Source organism: Lissotriton helveticus, chromosome 10 (genome assembly GCF_964261635.1).
Source record: "Lissotriton helveticus chromosome 10, aLisHel1.1, whole genome shotgun sequence".
NCBI classification, from domain to species: domain Eukaryota; kingdom Metazoa; phylum Chordata; class Amphibia; order Caudata; family Salamandridae; genus Lissotriton; species Lissotriton helveticus.
This window is the reverse complement of record NC_136071.1, coordinates 224,307,697-224,330,694: the sequence shown is the minus strand read 5'-3', so window position 1 is coordinate 224,330,694 and position 22,998 is coordinate 224,307,697. Positions and strand designations below refer to the sequence as shown.

The following is a 22,998-nucleotide window of genomic DNA, read 5'->3' as shown; positions in this document are numbered from 1 at the left end:
TACTACTAATACTAGAAGTGGAAGTTGTCAGAGAGGAAATTCTAGAAGAACAAGAAGATGCCTCCTCATATAAACTAGAAAAAGCAAAGGTCTAAGAAAAGTATTGGGGCCACTTTTATCAGTGAGAACAGAAGTGTAACACAGGGTGGCTGATTCATTATTGTGCTGGCACAAGGATTATCAAGTAGCACAACTCTCACCCTCACAAGGGTAGGATGCATGTCTGGCTGGCGTCCGTGCCTTGACACAATCAGGGCTTACCAGACTGGTGCTGGTCTACTTTTGGAAACATCAGAGGGGACAGAGGCATGAACTTCTACTCAAATTGTGGCGTCCATAAGGCTAGCAGGAGTGGATGGAACTAAAGTATGTCAAGATTGTGAATTTTCTGCTCAGGCTGCCAACCTTTATTGCTGCTCCACTTTTTTCTTTGCTGATTAGTCGAATTTGCAGTGTAGTGGGCAATATCCCAGGATTAAGGGACCTTCTCTGATTACCCTCGTTTTTGGTGTACACATACACAGTACTAGCCTTGACCTCTATGGCTGCCTATATATGTTATAGCGTCCAAGCCCCTTTAAGTGAACTACCTACAACACAAACAATCCAGGTAAATCCCTGAATCTAGAATTATATAATGTGTTAAAACAGAGAGGGACCCCACTCTCCAAAGGGACAGGATACCACAACTAGACCATCAAGTCATATAAAATGAACTCCCTTTTGATAGATCTCATTGGATCTTACAATCAACTCGCATTACACTCACAATCACACCACATATGTCCCACCTTAATGTCCCCATGGAAATATGTGGTGTGATTGTGAGTGTAATGCGAGTTAATTGTAAGATCCAATTTGATATATCCAAAGGGAGTTCATTTTATATGACTTGGTGGTCTAGCATTATATTAACCATGAAACATGGCACAGGGCCGCAGAGTAAATTATAATCGCCTACATATTACAATAATGTTTTGCTCATCAATCTCTCACACTTCATCCTCCAAGACAAGATACAAACACCCTTCTGGCTACTCACATGTAAAACTAAACACTTTCCATATAGAATCACACCAAATAGAACACTCTGCCAATGGGCCCCCAGGGGCACTTGGCAAAGCCAATGTCCCCCTGGGGCATTTCGCGCGAGGGACGACCTCACGCGACCTGATTGGGTGGTGGGAGGGACTAGGTCCAAAGGAAGGGAGGGGAGGGAGGGCTGACGTCACTCTGAGCGAGTGAGAGGAACGGTGGTGTCGCTTTTTGAGGCGGCGCTCGTGAGGCAATTTTCTGTCAGTGCTGACAGGAGATTTGGTGAGGAATTTCGACGTGTTTTTCCTCATTAATTGTTAGAATGGCGGCGGAGAATATTGCCATAGAGGCAGTGCGAGCATTGGTGGCGGTGGGACGGAGTGACCTGCTGAGGCCCGGCGCAGTGCTAGATACTTCAGTAGCTGTCAAGCGTCCGCGTCGCTTGGCGGCAGAAGGAGTTTCTAGAGCGGTGGCTGCCTGTCAGCCGGTTCAACATACTCTACATGAGGATGAAGGTGGAGCGAGGTTGACAGCGGCAAGAGCCAGGAGAGCGAGGTCCACGAGCAGAGGAGGTCGGGGTAAGAAGCTGCCACCCCCGCGCTCGTCATCGGCCCCCAGTGAGTTACAAAGGGGTTGTCATTTAATGAAGGCACCGGCAAGACGTAGGGCGGGTAGGCGCGGCGTCAGTGCTGGTGGTGTATTTGACACGCGCGTGTCTATGATTCAGCTGTCGGAAGGAGTGGCTGACAGGGAGTTTGATGAGCAGATGGCCAGCACGTCTCAGGAGCAGGGCAGTATAGCGCCACGACCCAGTAAGAAGGTGTCAGGATTGCAAATGAGGTCAGAAGGGCAGCTGGTGAGCAACAAGAGAATTGACATAGCACCAGAAGTGGATGCTGACAGGAGGAGTCAGATTTTAGTGAGCTACTCCAGTGACAGTGATTCTGAGGAGTATGACCAGTCAGGAGTTGAGGAAGGCGAGGATGTCAGGGGCGGTGCGATATTACTTGAGGAGCAACCTCAGCAGGATGACTTTATGGACTGCCAGAACATTCTTGTCCCTCAGTCTAGAGTCCCCACAAAACAATTTGTTGAGGAGGAGGCTAATGTGGATTTAACACATGATTTTCAATTTTTACAGGATGAACAGCAGCTGTGGGGTGTTATGTGTACACCTCGTGATAAGCATTTCAGGAGTGGGAGGTGGGGGGAAGTGGGTGGTAGGTGTGGGGGCCGACAGGTGAGGGATTCTAGTGCGATGTTTCCAGAAGAAAGGCCTCCGCCTGGGCGTCCTGAGGTAGTTTCTAACATGGGGTCTGTGATTCCGCAAGGTCAATGGGTGTGGGTGGAGCACACGGAGTTGCCAATGGCACAAAGGGCTGGTACCTCAGCTTCAAAGTTATCGGGTAAGTATGGTACGGGTCCTTGCTCGAGCGGTGAGTACCTTCAGGATGCTGCTGGTCTGGTACCAGATGAGCAGTTCAATTTCTCTCAGACGGCGCCGCAGATTGTGGTGCTTGGGAGGGGGGCGAGTTCGAGACGTGGATCTGGTGCGGATTTCACAAAGGCGACTGGGTGCTTTTCGCGGAGGCCTGAGTCACATTTTCAAAATACACTTCTTAACTTGGCGCCTGGCTCTAGGCCAGGTATGAGTTTTACTGTGTCAGGCAATGAACAACAGTTTGTTAGTAATGTTGATGAAGCAGATAAAGAAAATGAGTATTCTGCTAGACGTGGACTGTCTCATGGTGGGAGGCTAGGGGCTGGGAGGGGTGGGAGTCGTATAACTTCTGCCAGTGTATTTCAGAGTTCAGGAGCGGTTCTCTCACCGGCACGTATGACTCCGAGCGGACATCATCGGCGTGATGGTCTGGAGGACTTTCGGCGACGGGCTGCGCAGCTACCAGCAGGTAAGCCAGACTGGTGGGCTGCTTGGACACGGCCGTTGGCTGGGGGTTCAGGTGGGGCGCCTGCGGAGGGTGGTCAAGGAAAGGGGGAGGCGGGGGACGGATTGGGGTCAAAACAAAGTGAAAGTGTGAAAACGGTGGCAGGGCATGGGGGGAGGTCGGGGAATGACAGTCCATGTTCATCGGTTACTAGTTCAGAACAGAGTGAGGTGACTACAGTGAGAGGTACGAAATTGCCTTTTATGGGGGTGTCCATGCCATTAGGCATACATTTGTCAAATAGAACTAGGCAGCGGATTTGGGACCATGAGTACGTGGACGTGTTCAGGCTCCTTCATAGGGAACTGCAAGCAAAGGAAGGTTCTAAGGAGGAGGAGGTTGAATTGTCCCGCCGTCCCAAAGTCCCGAAAACAATAGAGAACTGGACAGCGGCCTTTCTGATCTATGCCAGTGTCTATTGTGAACGCTACCCAGAGAGAGCAGTTTCGCTTTTCAAGTATGTAGATGTCATTAGACGGGCTCACTTGCAAGCAGGGGGTTATGCGTGGCTGAACTACGATGAAGAGTTTCGGGCGAGAATGAGTTTATTCCACGATAAGCCATGGGGTGAGGTTGATCAAGAGCTGTGGTTACAGTGGATGTCGGGTCATTCTTCTGCCAACACGATCCATACAGCAAGTGGGTTGCCGATTCCTTACCGGCCCTTTTCTCAGCGTCCCGCCACACAGGGGGCGGGTGGCGTTGGGCGGGGACAGTTGCCCGCAACTGGAGCATGTTGGAGCTTTAACCGAGGTTCCTGTGTGCGCCAGTACTGTAAATTTAAGCATGAATGCTCTCAATGCGGGGGCAGGCATGCTGTCTTTCAGTGCTTTCCCAACCAATACCCGGGAGAACATGTTAGGGGGCAGAGGGGGGGGAGAGGATCTGTACCACCTCTTATGCCAAAGGGCGCCTACTCCAATTAAATTACAGGCCATGTTGAGCGCATTGGAGGTGTATCCTGATGTTGGAGGAGCGGCTAAGTTGTTTTGGGGGTTTCGACTAGGCTTTCGGATTGGTTACCAAGGACCCAGGGTTTCGCGCTGGGCTGATAACTTGAAGTCAGCAAAGGAGATGGCGTCAGTGGTAAGGGTGAAATTGCAAAAGGAGGTGGATTTAGGCAGAGTAGTTGGCCCTTTTGAGTTTTGCCCCTTGCCAAACCTCATTGTGTCGCCCCTTGGTGTCATCCCAAAGAAGGCAAAAGGTGAGTTTCGGCTGATACATCACCTATCTTGGCCGGAAGGGCAGTCAGTAAATGACTTTATTTCTACTTCTGATTCAGCAGTGACTTATGCGTCAGTGGACGACGCTTTGGAATTGGTGCGCAAGGCGGGGATGGGAGCTGAGCTGGCTAAATGTGACATACAGGCCGCTTTTCGCCTGTTACCTATTCACCCGGCGGATTTTGGTTTGCTGGGCATGTATTTTGAAGGAGAATTTTATGTGGATCGGGTGTTACCCATGGGCTGTGCTATCTCTTGTTCACTTTTCGAAATTTTTAGTACGTTTGTGGAGTGGTGTGTGGTCCAGCGTTCAGATCATGTGGCTGTATGTCATTATCTGGATGATTTTTTGTTTGTGGGCAAAGCAGGGACGGAGCAATGTGCTAAAGTTTTGGCCTGCTTTCAGGACATGGCGGAGGAATTTGGTATCCCATTGGCGGAGGACAAAACGGAAGGTCCAACGACCAGTTTGACATTTCTAGGCATAGAAATAGACACAAAAGAGATGGTGGCTCGTTTGCCCAGGCAGAAAGTGCAGGAGATCAGGTCTTTTTTACAAGAAATTTTGGGAGCTAAGCGTGTGCAGCTGAGACAAGTCCAGAGGCTTTTGGGCTATTTGAATTTTGCTTGTCGAGTTGTCAGGGCAGGCAGGACTTTTTGCAGGCGGCTGGGATTTGCGCTGGCTGGGGCGAGTTTGCCGCACCATCACATACGGATGACAGCAAAAATTAAGGAGGATTTGAACATTTGGTTGCGATTTTTGGATGAGTTCAATGGAGTGTCCATTAACTTCGTATCGGAAGACACTGTCTGGCCAGTGCAGATCTTCTCTGATGCGGCCGGGGCTTTAGGCTTCGGCTTATTTTGGGATGGACGGTGGTGTGCGGAGCAATGGCCTGCACAGTGGTTACATCAGGGTCGCAGCATTGCTTTTTTAGAATTTTTTCCCTTGTTGGTGGCGCTGCAGATTTGGGGTGAGGAGTTCAGAGACCGATGTGTGTTGTTTCATATCGACAACATGGCGGTGGTTTATCTGGTGAATGGGCAGCGTGCAAAGGATCTGAAAGTATTGCAGTTGTTGCGGGCTTACATGTTACGGGTGCTGCAGCTGAATATTGTATTTAAAGCGCAACACATCCCTGGTGTCAACAATTCAATTGCCGACGCTTTGTCTCGTTGTCAGTGGCAGAGGTTTCGGGATTTGGCACCGGGAGCAGACCATTGCAAGACACCGATTCCGCCGAACATATGGGACCTGGGGAATTGAGAATGGCTGAGTTTGTCGAGCAATCCTTGTCAGAATCTACACGACGCAGCTATCAGCTGGCATGGTCTGGTTTTTTGGGTTATACGGCTCAACATGGCAGGGAGGGTACAGCGGTGAGAGATGAAAAATTCATGTTGGGCTTTGTGCTGAGTTTAATAGACAGAGGTTTGTCTCCGTCCACCATTGTGGGCAAGTTAGCAGGCATTTCTTTTTATAGCCAACTGGAATTGGGGTGTGAGGTTCAAAAAGGTTTTCGTTTACAGAAAATGCTGAAGGGTTTTGGGAGGTCTTTTGGTCAAGCATCAAGGTTGAGGGACCCTATTACTTTTGACTTATTACATAAATTGTTGGGTGTGTTGCCTTCATGCTGCTATGATGAATGGGAATGTTACAGGTTCAGGTTAGGCATGATATGGTTGTTTTTCGGTGCCTTTAGGATATCAGAATTACTGGGATTACGAAATCTGGGTGGGATACGTTCGTCTGATATTGTTCTTTTGGATAATGATATATTGCAGATCAAGTTGAGAAGGTCAAAGACGGATCAAGCAGGTAAAGGGTCATTGGTGCGCCTTGGCAGGAGCGGGGTGATGGGTTGCTGTCCAGTGGGGGAATGGGAGGCATTTGTGAGTTCAAAGGTTTTTCGGGATGGTGATATATTCTGCCATGAAAATAAAACGCAGTTAACTTGTTTTCAATTCTTAGCAGTTTTGCGGAAAGCATTAACGTTAGCAGGGGAAAATCCACATTGTTTTGGGACACATTCATTCAGAATAGGTGCGGCTACCGAAGCTGCGAGGTTGGGTTGGGGGGCAGAGGAGTTACAGCGCATTGGCCGATGGAAGTCCAATTGTTGTTTTAAATATGTTAGGTTTTAAAAAAAAAAAAAAACACAGCAATGCCATCCGCTTTATATGGCCAGTTAGTTATAGTGTTTTTTCCATCACAGGTCGAGTGGCAGATTTTCCTCGAAAAAAGAGGACGTGGATTGTCGGCCATTCCATCGTGAAGTGGGCGGCGAACTTTGCCGAACAACAGCTATGTGGTAGAGGTTTGGGGTTGTATGGTAATGACCATGAGGTGATTTGGAGGGGTTTAGGGGGGATGAAATGGGGGGAGTTGTTTTCGGTCTTAAATAAAATGGCAGAGGTGTGGGGCATTCCAGACTTGTTGATCCTGCATTTAGGGGAAAATGACTTGTTGGAATGTTCAGGGCTGGCTTTACTCAAGCAGATGAAACTGGATTTGGCTGTCATCAAAGACAGATGGGAAGGGACCAGGGTAGTTTGGACTGAATTTCTTTACAGGAGCCAATGGAAAGGAGCCAGAGTTCAGACAGCTGTTGAGAGGGCCCGCAAAAAGGTTAATAAAGCAATGAAGTCATACTGCGTGGCAATGGGCATTACGGTCATTGCACACGAACATTTTAATGGTGACATGCTGCATTTGTTACGGAGCGACGGGGTGCATCTGTCACAGATGGGTCAGTCATATTATTTAATGGAACTAAGAGATACTTTGGCAAACCTTTGGTGTGTTGACTTGTGGTGCTCCAAACCGGCAAAATGAGTTGCAATGGAACAGTTTTTCCTTCACAGTTATTCTTCATTGACTTGAGCAGTCCGTTTTTTTTTCTAGATTTGGGAGGGATTTTTTGGGTGGGGCAGGAAAACTCAAGGGTTTTCCTGGGTGGCGTGTGTGATGGGGATTGGATAATCTAGAGCGGATTCATCCTTTCTCTAAGGGGGAGGGCTTGGGAGGGTAGGTGGGGAAGAGATGGAAAGAAGAAGGAAAACACAAGGATGGTATTAAAACAAGTTATGGTTATTGGAAATAAGAAGAATTGGAAAACGTTATGGTTTATATGTAAAAGGTTTGGAGAAGAAATAAAGATAAAGTTTGGTTGGAAAAGTTATGTTGCGGGTCTGTCTCTGGCTGTCCTGTAATAAAGGTGACCTTTTATACTATATTCAGAGTTGTGTGAGAGTCCTTATTTGCGCGATGGGCCCCCAGGGGCACTTGGCAAAGCCAATGTCCCCCTGGGGCATTTCGCGCGAGGGACGACCTCACGCGACCTGATTGGGTGGTGGGAGGGACTAGGTCCAAAGGAAGGGAGGGGAGGGAGGGCTGACGTCACTCTGAGCGAGTGAGAGGAACGGTGGTGTCGCTTTTTGACCCACCCACCCACCCTGGTTGCAAAATCAAAGGGGGGGTTGGTTTTTGTCGTCTGTCATGTCTTCATGTTCAAAGAAAAAAAAAAAAAAAAAAAAAAGTATAAATAAATTAAAAAAAAAAAAAAAAACTAGGCAAGCATATATGCATCTTGCTACAGGTCGAGATGTCAGGATGTCACCTCAGGACTACTCAGGCAGACTTTTTTGTTGTCTTCGTTGGCATGTGTGATGGGGATTGGATAATCTAGAGCGGATTCATCCTTTCTCTAAGGGGGAGGGCTTGGGAGGGTAGGTGGGGAAGAGATGGAAAGAAGAAGGAAAACACAAGGATGGTATTAAAACAAGTTATGGTTATTGGAAATAAGAAGAATTGGAAAACGTTATGGTTTATATGTAAAAGGTTTGGAGAAGAAATAAAGATAAAGTTTGGTTGGAAAAGTTATGTTGCGGGTCTGTCTCTGGCTGTCCTGTAATAAAGGTGACCTTTTATACTATATTCAGAGTTGTGTGAGAGTCCTTATTTGCGCGACTATGCATTCGCCTAATAGTATGGTGTGCTGCCCGTCCAAAAAAAAGCATTCACACACACACACACACAGATTTAGACGAATAGATATTGTTATTGTTATATTGTATTTTTTTTTTAAAAAGATTAGAATTCCAGTAGAATAGTTTAATTGGAAACGACATATGTCAAATCTCAGAACTTGTGCTTCGTTTTAGGACTTGTTGTGCATGAATGGCTTTGCCAAGTGAACCTGTCAAGATGTATTGCAGTGTTAATTAAGAACCGCTTGTGAAAATAAAATGCTGCTTCTGCTAATCATAGGTAACACTCAATAACTGCCAGTTACTCAAAGTGTATAGCGGTAAGACGTCTGCTGGGTAAACTGTTTCTTCTACACTGAGTTTTACAGTTGACTTCGTTGTTTATCCTTTCTGCTTTTCCAGTTGATTCGCTTATTTATCCTTTCTCTGATTCCGAGTAAGTTGGCTTGTTTATCCTTTCTGTGCGTGCTGCGTTAGTCCTTCCTCTAAGCCCTTCGTGCTGCTGCTCATCCTCTTTCCCAGCGCACTTGGTTGCTCGTGTTTGGTCCCTCGGCTCTAATCCATGAAGCCCCGGTTTAGTCCTTCCTCCCTGTTTATGCGGCCTCTTCTCCGCCATGTTGTGAGTTTACGCATGCGCACGCCCGTGGCCGTCTCTGAGGCTCGCCGATGTGCCGGAGGCGTTGAGAGCAGGAACGGCAGAGGAGGCAGCGAGCCGCACCCCCGCGCTGGAGTACGAGCCTACGCCCCGGCCAACGCCCGTCTCGCACCGGAGTCCCTTGCTGGGACCACCTCAGCCGGCAACGGGAGGACTGCAAGCGAAGCTTCTGGTGAGTGCAGCCCGTTGGGAACAGTGCCTGGGAGGACAGGGCGGCTCTCCCGTTGCGGGGGCTGGGGTGGAGCAGAGTGCGCAAACACGTACTGGGGACTGCTCTTGTGTTTTCGGGGAGGCTCAACTGATTTGATGTGTTGTTTTGGTGGTGGTGTGTGTGTCGTAGGGTTCAAAATACAGCTGGAGTGTATGTTGGGGTGTTTGATTTCAGTGCTGGTGGGCGCGCGCATGTGGCAGTCGCATATTTGAAGGTGGGGGGTGGTAGTACTGATGCTGGTGGTTGTGCATTGGGGAGGGATTGTTTCGTGTGATTTTGGCTGGAGACTGGTTGTTAGTGTATCATGGTACTTTGAAGTAAAATGTTTACTTTTTAATATTGCCTGTTAGTACCGGAGCGTACCCTGTTGCCTGTTTGTTAGTACTTTCTATTTTAGCAGCGAAGGAAATCCAGCACAGAAATGTTGGATTTACCCAGGATCAAAGTGTTATCAGTGCAACAAGTGTGTTTACGGCAAGAGATGTGGAGTTATGTTGGTTTAGGGGTAACGGTTGAGTTGTGGTTGCATATGTGGCAGTTTGGTAACTTGTATTATAAATGTGTGGTGTATACGACGAGTTCGAATTTTTGCTTTTCAGGAGTTTTATGCACTGGTGGTTGTTTGGGCGGGTTCGTCGCGATGGAACTGATGGTTATTCATGTAGCTAAAGGGATTTCTGTCTTGAGGTAGTACATTCTGCGGAAATAGTTTGCAAGAGGTTTCGCGCGTGTGATCAGTTTAAAAGACGAAACTGTGTATTTCTATTGAAGTAATTTAATTGCGGATGGGCGAAGGCTGTTTTAGTGTGTCCTGCGTGACAGTGAGCAATCGAGGTGTTGAAAGAATCTGGGAGGTTGAGGAAATGTGCTTGCGGTTAGATACCACACTGTCTTATTTGTGTTGACTGAATGGTTCAACAAAATACCAGCCGGGACTGTAACTCGGACGATAGTCTATTGTATACTTTGGTTGTTCACAACTTGCAACATATTATCACATTGGAGCAATACGATTCCGCCTCTCATCTGAAATGTAAACAAATGTAACACGTGGCAGTCTTGCTCACTAGCTTGTGGCCACAAACGGTGCAGTGGGTGCGCGCCTAAGGCATCCCAGAGCGCGAGTCTCGCACACAAACCTCTTCCGGAAATGCATGACATTGTGACATTTTTGCGTGACACCAGCTGATGCTTCCGTCTGGGCTGATCTCGGTGTTTGACATTCCCTTGCCAAAAGCATGCATACCTAGCGTAGTTCGTTTCGGTGTTTTGAGGACAAAAGGATGGCATGTTAAACCATTTAACTGAGCGTCCAGATGGCCCACAAAGGCCTCCCTGGTGAAGGGAAATGGATCGTTATGTGAACAACGCTTTCGGCTGCGGCCGTGTGCGCAGAAATGTGGACAGTACAGATATCTTAGCAAAGTTCGCGCTATATCAAACTTTATAAACAAATAAATAAACGCTTCGGCATACGTAATTGAAAGACGTAACGTTGCATTAATCCTATACGTCGTCGTTTGGGGGGATACGGATTTTGTATTGATCAGACCCCCTACTCTTAACGTTTGCCTTTTAAAATTCCAAGTTTGCCCAGTATCATTTGCTTTGCGCTCTAAGTTCTTACCTTATTAGACCTGTTTAATGTACCGTAGTTATCAGGCTTTTACTTCGTTTAATTTTTTTTTTTTTTAGAAGATTGTAAAGTTTGCCCGAAGGAAACCCTTTTGGTTTCGAACAGCTTCCCACGCTCATTAACGTTTTCTTTTCTCAACCATGCCACTATTTTACTATTTTGGGAAAAAGAGTTTCGGTCAAAGAGTAACTTTATTGGTTTGTTTACACTCCCCGGACTAGTCATGTGAATTTTTGGAGCGCTGATATTAGTGCCAGGAGGGGTATGAAATCAGATGGCTTGTGTTGCGCAGAGGAGACATGTCAGAACGTCGGTGGTTGCAATCATATATTTTTAGGTCGAGCCTGGGCAGGGCATACGCTGCTCTGTGAGGCATGCTGTATTCAGATAGGGACTGGAAGCTCCACCCATTTTTCGCCTATGTTTTCAATTGGCTCCTGTTGCTGTCCTTTCTAAATCGTTGCTTTTGATTCATGAATAGGCTTTGTAGTCCCTCCTTAGCACCGCCTTGTCTGCATTTGTAACCTCCCACGAGGACTGGACTTTTTACTTGCGTTGTTAAACGTCTGCTTTATTTACAGTCTGTGAGCACTATCTTTTTTTAAAGATTTTCCCCTATTCCGCCCACAGTGTGCTTGCCTACAAAGCAGCACGCTGCCTGCTTTTATATTTTTATTAGTAATGATGACTGGTTCGCTTTAACTATAGCGACCCGCTTCTTTATTTATTTTATTTGCCATGGCTGTATGCTTGAACTTCAGTGGCCGCCTTCAGGAACCTTTTGTTTTGTTTTGTTTTATTTTTAGTGAAAGCTCCCCATACCGTGCTTTCACTTTAATGGTGGCCGCACCACTTTCTTGAGACACTGCTTGCCGTATTCAGCTTACAGCGAGCCTTGTCTAAAAGGGGCACTGTAGCCGCTGCTCACTGTAAGCTGAATACGACAAGCAGGGTCTAAAGAAAGTGGTGCGGCAACCATTCAAGTGGTCTCGCTTTTGCGATAGTTTGAGCTTTTGTCAATATAAATGACAGTGCCTTTTATTTATGTGTTGATTTTTAAAACACATAAAATACATTGTTATTTACAATTGCAGTAGCTTAAACTCTTGCAAATGCGAGACCTAATGCATTGCAGATGCTTGTATAATTATACATCCTATTATCCTTGCTTTGATTTTAAAATAATTGACTTCGAAATATACAATGTATGTATCAGACATGGAGTTTGCTATGCTTTGATTAGTACAGCGTTAATTTAGCCTTCTCAGTTTGGTTTGAAGATGTAGCACACTCAGGGGAGACTTAACTGTCAGATCACGATATCAAGCAGTAGGGTGGGTGTGGCCACAACCACATTGACATTCTAGCTTGCATGGTCCTTCCTATCTTAGACATGTCTGCATATTCAAACATTCTAGACTTCACGTTCTAACGGAAACCTTGGTTGTTCAGTGTGTGGGATGTTAGTTGGTATTGTTATGTTGTGGTCATGAGATGCAACATGTATGTGACACGGTTTGTTTTATTCAAAGAAATATGTTGGAATTGTTGTAGATTGTTGCCTGGTGTCTAATACTGGGTGATTCGTGTTGCTTTGGTGGTTTCTGAGTTGATTCAATTTGGAGTAGACTCTGTTAATGATATGGCCCTTGGTTTATGGTGTTGGCTGTCATGTGACATTTAATCTAACAACAGGAATGGGTTGTGGATTTTGGTTTATTCGAAGAACTTTCAGTGTTTGTGGCTTGAACTGTGATCTCAAAATACCGTGTCTGGCCTAATTTATAATTTTGTAGCCTTTGCCTGGAGTACATACAAGGGTTTAGTTTGGGGACAAAACATGTAAACAGTAAGTTGAAGAATCGCTGCTGGCGTATGTTAGGCCTCCATGTCATTGGGTTGAAACCTAGTAGCACCTAGGTACGCCTTTCCTTATTTGGTTAGAAACAGTACCATTGAGCTGGTCTTGCATGTATGGTCCAGTGAAGCTACAAATTTCAGGTACATGTGCAATCTATAAATGTTGTTTTGAATGTTACTGTTGCATAGTGGTATACGTTAGTTTAGGGAAGATAGAAATCGATGCTAGGCTTGGGAAGTTTTTGGGTTTCGCCTGCCGAAGGCTGCGCTCTGCGCAGCTCTTCAGCGCAGGTGAAATCCTATGTCGTCAATAAGGACTCCTGGAACGTCCCCCGGCTCTCATTGGTTAGCTCCATAAATGGAGGCTAGCCATTGGGTGCCGGATCTGTCCATCAAGGCTGGACCAGATTCGGGGGCGTTCCGGAGATTTTTTCCCAGGGCGGAGTTACGTTTTTTGCCGTTCCCTCCCCTTTCACTGAAAGTGAATTCAGATGCGCTGTCCATTCCCGCCCCCTCCGTGTGCCTTTCCGCCCCCTTGCTGTCCTGTGCACGTTTCCCGCCGTCCGTGTCCTCTCCCGCCCCCTCCCGCCGTCCGTGTCCTCTCCCGCCCCCTCCCGCCGTCCGTGTCCACTCCCGCCCCCTCCCGCCGTCCGTGTCCACTCCCGCCCCCTCCCGCCGTCCGTGTCCACTCCCGCCCCCTCCCGCCGTCCACTCCCGCAGCCCGTGTCCTCTCCCGCCCCCCTCCCGTCGTCCGTGTCCCCTCCCGTCGTCCGTGTTCTCTCCCGCCCCCCTCCCGTTCGTGCAACTCGAGTCAGCTGTGCCCATCAGCGAAAACAGGCAAGAGAGAGACTCTGAAGTCGGCAGTCAGGTAAGTTTTCTTTTTTTTTTTAAACTTTTCTTTTTAATGCCCCCAGCCTCTCATTCCAGCGCTTCCCCACCAAATCCCCCCCCCAACCCCTCCGCAGCCATTGTGCTGGATGTTGGGTGCGGACACAAGCAGACGACTGGAACCCATCCACCCACTCCCACGGGACTCGCACAGAGCACGAGGAGAATCCATCCACCCACCCCCAGGGGACTCCCCCACGGCACCAGAACTCATCCTCCCACTCCTAATGGACTCACCCACAAATCCGATAAAACTCCATCACCCACTCAGCGTCAGGACTCACCCACCCACTCCAATGAAACTCACCCACAGCTCCGATAGAACCCATCCACCCACTCCCACGGGACTCACCCACAGCAACAGGAGTCTTCGTCCACCCTCTCCATTGGACTCCCCACGGCACCAGAACGTAGCGTCCCACTCGCAAGGGACTGGGACTTACCCCAAAGTACCAATTTAACCCATCCTCCCACTCCCAAACGCCTCACACACAGCACCGACAGAACTCAACCACCCATTCCCATAGGACGCAGCACAGCACCAGCACATACCCGCACCTCCCACGGGACTCACCCACAACAACTGGAGAACTCACCCATCCATGTCCATGACTCACCAACTGCACCGCCGACTCACCTGGAGAACTCACTCGCCCACAGCAAGAGAGGGCTGTGTCGTCGCCCACATACTGACCGATAGGATAATTCACCCACTGCCATTGCGCCCACCTACTGTTCACGCAGGACTGACGCCCCCGAAGGCTCACCCAACACCCCATCTCCACTCAGGGGAGGTCTCCCCACTCCCGCGTGCACTCACCTAGCGCCTTGAGTAGCTCATCGAAGTTCTCAGAGTGCTTCATCTTCCATTTCCCGTTGAAGTTTTCAGGATGGGTCCGGGGCTGTGCGAGGCCGAGGGCTGGTGGCAGGTGCGCCCGGGGAGGTGCCTCCTAGGGCTGGCTTCTCGTGCCCTGTGGCGGGGGTCTGTGGGCGCAGCACCCTGATATCCCTCTGTGGGCACCCTTTCAATCACCCGAGCACCAGCCCCTGTCTGCGGCAGGGCGAGGACCTGTGCCTCTGCAGTGCGGGCCGCTCCCCCGTCTGATCTCCGTGCTGCGGTGCTACAGTCACCGGTCTGTGCTGCCCGCAGCCGTGCCCGCTGGCTGCTTCCTGGGAGAAGGCGACTCGGCGTGGACGCTGTACCCTCTACCGCGCTCCAAGCGCCATGTGTCTTTTTATTCCTCGCCGAGCCCCGGCCTCCCAGCTCGAGTCCCTGCCCCCTCGGGGAGGAGCCCGCCAACAAAACCTTTCTCCATCCCACCTGTGGAGTTTGATTCTCCCCACCCCCTTGTTGTCCCCCTCTGCACCCTCTCCCCACCGAAAAGAAAATCTATCTATTTTAAGGTGACACTTAAGACTGCGGGTGGCTGCTGTGTCTGCAGATCGCCCTGCTTCCTGCGGCGCCTGGTCAATGAATGTCTTTTCTTCCTGGTGAATGCCTCGCCTGCCTCCCGGATTCCTTCTCCTCCCCGTCTCCTGATGGGGTTTATTCACTCCTGTCATTTCTGCAGTTAATCTGCCCTCGAGTCTTGGCCAGAGCTTACCCTGGGTGGCCGGTCTGGCTGGGGGCTAATGGCCGGCAGGAGCGCGGCTTGACGACTGACTCTGCCCCAACCCAACAGACTATGAGGTTATGGAGACACTGGCCGGAGAATGGCTCTGATCTAGCCCTGCAAGCACTTTTTATCACCATTAACTCGTAGTCACTACAGTCTTCAACAGCACAGTCAGTTAGCTCAGTACAGGGGGGTAGTAGCTCTGTTAGCGCCTAAAAGCAGCACTATTTAGCATTCGGCGCTAAAGACGTCTGACATCCACACATAGGTAAACACAATTATCTAGGCACGTGGCTTTTTACTCAAATGACTAAAAGATGTAATTCATTTGCACTCGAATAAATGAGTGACTGAAACCTTTATATCGAAGGCAGTGAAGCGATTCGCCTGTAGTCGTCCCTGCTAAAGAAGATAAGCCTTGGTGGTAAGAGGTTTTGCGGGCACACGCGAAGTGCGGAGTCAAGCCTCTGTAGTCTCAGCAAAGAGGCCAAAGACTGTACTTCTGACAATCTGCGCTGCTCCCGATGCTTCCTGGCTTATTTTTTTTGCAGTGAGCTCATGAAGCGGAGGCCAGAGGTGACTCGGATAAAAAGTAATTCACAATGCCGATAGCTCAAACTTTTCCAAAGGCGAAACCGTTGCATTGTAAATGCTTGTTTGTTTCATGCTGGTAGCATGTGGTTGTGATTCTTATAGTTTGATTTAGGAATTTGGAATGTTGACTTCATAATTTTGTTAGGTTCTTGGTGCATGTAATTTGATATGCTACTTGGGCATTGTTTTTTGTTTTTTGTTTGCAGTATAATGGTGACTGGTGAGGTTTGCTTTAGGAAGAATGAATAGGTTGGGGATTGCTGTTGGACTGGGAGCATGAAACACATGAAGTGTAACACTTTTTCACTGGATCTGATGTACAGTCTGGTGTGTGTGTGGGATTCATGGAAGAATGCAAATTATCAGATTCATTTTGTTTGAGCATGTGTATTCCGGATATTGTTTTTAGCAGTGTGTTTGTATTTTTGTTACACTTATTGTATGGTATCTTTTAACAAGTACATTATGTTTTTGAAGTATTGTGCTTTAATTCAATAATTATTAGAAGTGATTAACTGATTTCCTAATCTTGATTAGTTTCAGTAGATTTGTATTTTACTGGCAGGTTGACCAGATTTTCATGCTTACAGGTGTGACTGTTTACACAGCCGTATTTTTTATGAACTTTTTATCTTTATTACTTCTGAGCGATACAATAAGATACAATAAAGAAGCACAGTCAATGAACGTATATACGAGTTGCTTGTCTAAACATTACATAAAGATAACATTGGAGGAATGAGCAGGATGACGTCTTGGCTTAGGGTGTGGTAGTTTCTGCTGTTGTTTAAGTAAAATAACGAATTAAAGAAAGAGGTGAGAGGATAATTTGGCTCCTAAAGGAGGTAAAAAGATGGAGAATATAATAAAGATGGAAAGCACAAGTTCCTTTGTTTGAGGACATGGTTAGGAGAAGACCGGTAGGTTTAGGAATACGTTGGGTGTGGGAAGTTGTGTGGTTGTATGCAGTACGGTGGAATGATCATTAGAAAGAAAATGTGCAAATGATGATGAACAGGTGGAGATGCTGAGCAAGAGCAGCTACCTGTCAACATCGCAGTGCGTTGTCCTAAATGTCCAGCATGAAAAGTTTGCCTTCTATCCAAGTCTCTAAAATCCTAACGCTCATTATAATGGATCAAAGTGGTAACAAAAGGCCCAGGTTGCCAGTATTCCCCGTCATTTACTTATGGAATCTCAACTTGGACAACTCTTTCAAAGTCATGCAATGCTCTATAATGCTTTGCAGCCAACTCTTTAGTTGCACACCAAACTTACAGTTGACCCTTTGAAAATCATGTAACCAGCAACAATTTGTTACTTAGAAGAACCCACTAGAAATCAATTTTAGGCCAAACTATATAAGTACATTACAGGTTTAAATCTTGTTTGATGAGCTACCTATAATTCCTCAGAATAATTCTTACAAGACCAGTCCAGTTGCCCTAAACCACCATCTGTTAGTTGATAAATTATACAAGCGCTGTTAATTGGAAATTATCTTACTTATGATTCAGAGAGAACAACATCCCAAGGGTGTTTGAAAAGGAACTGGATTCACGAAACTGTTGAAAAGGGAACTCGCCCTGCACCTTTGTCAGTTTGGAATCCTGGAGTGCTTTGAATTGTGGACTGGAACTGGTGCCTGCCTGAGAGATGTGCTTCCATTTGTCCCCACCTCTGTGGCTCTCCTACCGTTCACCTCTCTCGTTTCTAATTCTGTGTGGGCTAAGGCAGAGCTGTAAAGTCTAACAAGGAAGCTCAACCTGCACTTTGCATTTTTTAGGAGTCTGGATGCACTGTGGACTGAAACTGGTGGAAGTGTGGCGTGAGAAGCCAGAATCGGCAAAACCAATCGGTTTTGCCAATGCAAGATCTGTTGGCGTTGTCAGTGTTTTTTAGACGTGTTGTACATCAACGCAGACTGCTGTGCAATATTTCTTAAAGTTTGTTTGTTTGCAGAGTTTCATATAGCGCAAACTAGACCCAAATCTGGTATCAGAGCGCTTTACATAGCACCAGTTGCGTTACATGAGGACATATTAATTTTTTTTGCTAGGCACGGTGAGATTGTGATTTGCCCAGAATCACAGAATGGTTAGCGTCATTGCCGAGACTCGAACCCAGTTCCCCAGATTCGAGGTCGACCGCCCTAGCCGTTAGGCTAAAGGGAAAAAAGCAATACAACCCGGCCAGCGTTGACTGCATCATATTGCTTTTATTTTTCTTAAAGGTATGTTGCACAGCAGTTTGTGCTGCTGTGTAATATATCTAAAAAAAGATTAAACCAAGCCAGATAGCCCTCACATCTGCGTTATATGTTAGGCTTTGTTTAATATTTTTGTGTGTTGGACAGGAGGGAGGGTGCAGGAAGAACTGTGAGGTGTGGGCAGCAATACAACAGACATCAGGGGGGCAAGCAACATTCACTCAGGAGTTATGAGGGATCTAGCCGTAGATTCCTTAATGACCGTCCCATTCTCCTCGCTCTGCGTAACGAGTTTTCTTTTGTCTCAAAAATTTCATTATTGTCATTCACATACTGGAAAAAAAGAAGCTTCCAATGGTTATTTGACACAAGGGTGTATTTTATTTTAGCACATCGTTTCAATAAAGCAGTTTCTGTTTGTGGCTCCATGTTTTGAGCATGGAAAATAATCATGGAAGAAACTGATGTCGGTGAGGGTGTTATATGGACTCTGTTGACGCCACTCGGAGAAAGACGTTGATATGGAGTTGCTGAGGACCTCTACCGACGTGCTATGGGAAAAAACTTCCGCATTCAACCTCGCGCCTGGGGTGGATTGTAAAGTAAATAACCTGTGGCTAGATCCGGTCTATAACACATAATGTGCTAGCAAAGGAAAGTAACTTATTAATTCCAAAATTCCTTTGTATAAATATGTCTCACAGTAGCCTTAACAACGCCTTAGAATGTTTTTGTATTGGCCAGGCAATTTGAGGTATGTAATAACGGTCTACCTGGCGTCATGCTATGTTGTGTCGTTATTGGTATTTAGCTACCCTGAATGTTTGAAAGTTCCTCTCCAGCCCCACTCTGGAATCCCTGTCTCTCCCTGCAGGCCCGAATGTTATGGATGAAGCTATCCTCCTGAACCCGACATTTTAGGCAGTCTCCTAGGGACCAATCCCATTGTATGTAGTTTGCTTCTATGGTAAGATGTCTAATAACTGAACAGCATGATCCCAAGTAGTAAGTTTACAGTACTTCCTATGATATGCCTCCCTGCAATAGCTATTTTAAATGATGTCTCTGACTTGTAAGCAAATAGATTACAGTCAGCGCTCAATTGGTAAAAGTAGTAAGTGGCAGGTGTCATCTAATGTTGGGGTGCCAAATACCAAGGCTGTGTATTCTTGATTCTACCTAATTCCACTTTCATCCACCACCAGACACTGCCTGCTTCCGTATCTCACTCTAACAGCATATTTGTCATCTCTGCCTTCTCCATTTGTCACTGGTTTTCTCTTCCTCCACCTTATCCCTGTTTGTGTTTTTCTCCTTTCTCTTGGATCAAAGTCTTTGAGGAAACCTAAATGCAGGTCCTCAAAAATGTGTACCCATGGGGCCCACCTGCAACCACCAGCTCAGATTCAGCATAGAAAAAGCAAAATAAAATGTGGGTGATTATTTTATGATGGGAAATGTTGAAGCTAGTGTGAACACGTACAGTCCTGCTGAAGAAGACAGTAAAATTACTCTGTGTAAGGATGATTGCTGGATAAAGCAGGTGACTACTGGTATCTGTGTCTTGTGAATGCAGACCCAGAGGCATTCTTTAGTTTGATTTTGAAATTGGAGGCGCCTAGTCCGATAGTCGCTTCGATGTCTAAGCACTCACAGTGATATCCCTGCTTTTAAATACCTACGTAACTCGGCTGCATAAATAAGTCATTATTGCACAAAAGAAAAAACACACTGAAGTTGTAGTTTGGACAACTGTGGAGGAGGAGGTTTATTAGGTGCATACTGGATATCCCTAATATAAGAAAATGCCAAAAGTGTTAATTCCTCAATTAATTGCGAAGAAACAACTGGGAGTACTAATGGTGCTTCTGAAATATGCGTGCATGACTGTTAGCCCTATGCCTCTGAGGAGATCTTCGATTAACAAACAAAGTGGTTCTGTTGGGTAGCAATAACAATTCCTTTGGTGGAAGCTGAAGACAGCTCCAAAACATACAACAAGCAAACACTCTCTGATAGGTAAAGTTTTTATATGTATTAAAAACAGAAAAAAGAAACAATATCCTGGAATTACTTCATTCCACTACATTACTAGTAAATACGTTAAATTCCTGAATAGTGACAATAGTGATTAAGGTGACAAATGCAATGTATATAGTGACACTTATATACACAACAATTATTTACAGTAAAACCACAAAGGGAAAGGACCGGGGGGGGGAAAGGAAAACAAGGTATTTTCTGTCGTTTATGAGGCCAGTCTTTTACAAGTAAATATTCCAAGGAAAACCAAATGGTTAATGTCCAAGTTCCTGGAGTTTAGCTTGGCCAAGATAATAGCGTAGCCAGTCTGAGCCCATTAGTCCGAGCATTACCCACAGACAGCTTGTTTTTGGCGTTCGTTGTTCAGATCCTTGAACTTTACCGCGGATTCAGATCGCGGCTGACACCACTTCGAGGGTTGACCAACGGGCGACCCTCTGGAATAACTCATCATCTGACCGTTTCCTTTCCCCTTTGTCTTGATAAAGACCCGCCGCGACCACCAACTGGGGCGCCACCAGGGTCGAAACGTCGACGCTATTATCTTGGCCAAGCTAAACTCCAGGAACTTGGACATTAACCATTTGGTTTTCCTTGGAATATTTACTTGTAAAAGAATGGCCTCATAAACGACAGAAAATACCTCGTTTTCCTTTCCCCCCGTCCTTTCCCTTTGTGGTTTTACTGTAAATAATTGTTGTGTATATAAGTGTCACTATATACATTGCACTTGTCACCTTAATCACTATTGTCACTATTCACGAATTTAACGTATTTACTAGTAATGTAGTGGAATGAAGTAATTCCAGGATATTGTTTCTTTTTTCTGTTTTTAATACATATAAAAACTTTACCTATCAGAGAGTGTTTGCTTGTTGTATGTTTTGGAGCTGTCTTCAGCTTCCACCAAAGGAATTGTTATTGCTACCCAACAGAACCACTTTGTTTGTTAATCGCATATACCCAGGTTCTGAGGGACACAGGGTTACCCCTTTTTTTTATAAATCATCTGAGGAGATATTCATCAGTATTATACAATCCATTAAAGAAAAAAAATGAGTTGGGTCCCAGCGATATCCATGATCTAGTAATAAAAAAAATGCCCTGATTTTAGAGGTTTTTTTGCAAAATTATTTAAACCAATGTTTACAATTTTACGACCTTATGTACAACACAACAATATATTTACAAAGTTATATCACAACTATTAAGCATTCAAACAACAAGCATGCCTTTTTCATACGATACACTATATACAACACTACATTGACAAACAAACAAAAAAGAAAATATATCAATTATTTTCAGTTGAAACCAATGTTGAAACCAAGTTTTCAAGAGACCATGGTGGGTACAAGTGTTCCCGTCGAAAGAAAGGACTTAATTGGTGGACCGCTTTATGTGTGCTGTACTGGTTTTATAGAAAAAAAAAAAAAAAAAAAAAAAAACAGTACAGCACACATAAAGCGGTCCACCAATTAAGTCCTTTCTTTCGACGGGAACACTTGTACCCACCATGGTCTCTTGAAAACTGAGAGACTACGGTCCTGATGAGAACTCTTTAGACATAGGAGTTCGAAACGCGTAGACTGGAAAAGCCAATTAATCTAGAGTGATAAGAAAGCTGTACAAATTCTCATTCTTTTGTATAAATTGTATATGGCTTTGTTGCAACAATTCATTGGTTTCAACTGAAAATAATTGATATATTTTCTTTTTTGTTTGTTTGTCAATGTAGTGTTGTATATAGTGTATCGTATGAAAAAGGCATGCTTGTTGTTTGAATGCTTAATAGTTGTGATATAACTTTGTAAATATATTGTTGTGTTGTACATAAGGTCGTAAAATTGTAAACATTGGTTTAAATAATTTTGCAAAAAAAGTCAAAAGTGAATAATTGACTCAAGAAAACTAAAATAAAAAGTGATTATTTTCACAAAAACATTGGTTTCAAGTCAGATGTTTTAGCCAAAAGAATTCAGGCAAAAGATAAACGATAGCAGCACGTGCACTCTGTTCTGTTTACAAGTAGCTTGTGGCAAGCTGTGCTGTTGGGTGCCCAGACCCAGTGGTGGTATTACTGATTTTAGAGGTAGTAAATGGCGACAGGAGAAAAACCCATAGACCAGGTTGAGATCTGGGTGAGTAACCAAGAACTAGCAACAATGTCTCAACTGGTTTCAACGAGAGAGGCAAATATACATGTATGTACAAGACATTACAAAAAGGAAAGGGGGAGACTCGTAAGTTTTTCATAAGTGCTCATGGCATCATGTATTTGAAATAACAATTATACAAAACGGTTATATCAGCACTGTGGGCATAAATAACAAAGGCAACCCAAAAGGACTTTGTGCACGTTGTGCTTGTGATACATAAAAAGTGACAGCGCAAGTGCCAAGTGAGAGAACAGCGAAAGGCGCAAAGTGACATGGTGATAAAAAAATATATACAAGAATACATGGTTCAGCAAGAGTTGTTGTTTACAGTGATGGATCGTAGTTTAGACATTTCTATGAACCATAGTTGAGTGTGCGCCGCAAATTGCGCTGATGAATTGGTCAACGGCGTTTCGATCCTATTTATTCAGGATCATCTTCAGGACTGGGTTGACAGTTTGGCGTGCCGTAGGCTGAAGGGCAACAACAATACAGTGTCTCAACAGGAATATCATGTAGAAAGACAATTTAGGAAGAGGGTAAATCACATAGCACAGGGAAAAAGAACAAGGGAGACCAAATGATAATTCAGGGTTGTTATTTACAGATAGAGGCACAGAAGTACAACTAGATTGCAGTAACCATAACAACCAGATGTGTACTGGCAATGTGTAAGTGAGTGAACGGCGCAGTGATACGTGATTATAAAACAACGTGAGGCGGCGCAAAGTGAAAGGTAATCGGTAAAGGTCAAGGTAAGATATTTACAACAATACACAAAAATTAGTTATTTGAAAGTGACCAATAGAATGCCGCAAATGGCGTTGCAGGGTCGACGGCTTTTCAACCTCTATAACTTGGTCATCATCAGGACGATGGTTACATGGTTGGGATCAGTGCTCTATAGATTTAGGGAAAAAGGGAAGGAGATCA

The 22,998-nt window shown here is 45.7% G+C and overlaps 1 protein-coding gene across 2 annotated transcripts in view; it reads left to right on the top strand.

Moving 5' to 3' along the window:
- The first annotated feature begins 8,837 nt into the window (after positions 1-8,837).
- The window catches only part of EPN2 (epsin 2), a 358,100-nt gene continuing 343,939 nt past the window's right edge, over positions 8,838-22,998 (top strand). Inside the window, exon 1 of one of the 2 annotated variants that reach the window (XM_078665171.1) lies at positions 8,838-9,021. The gene's annotated coding sequence lies outside the window, so the exon portion shown is untranslated. The remainder of the gene's footprint in view (positions 9,022-22,998) is intronic. The other variant, XM_078665172.1, reaches the window with a different exon arrangement.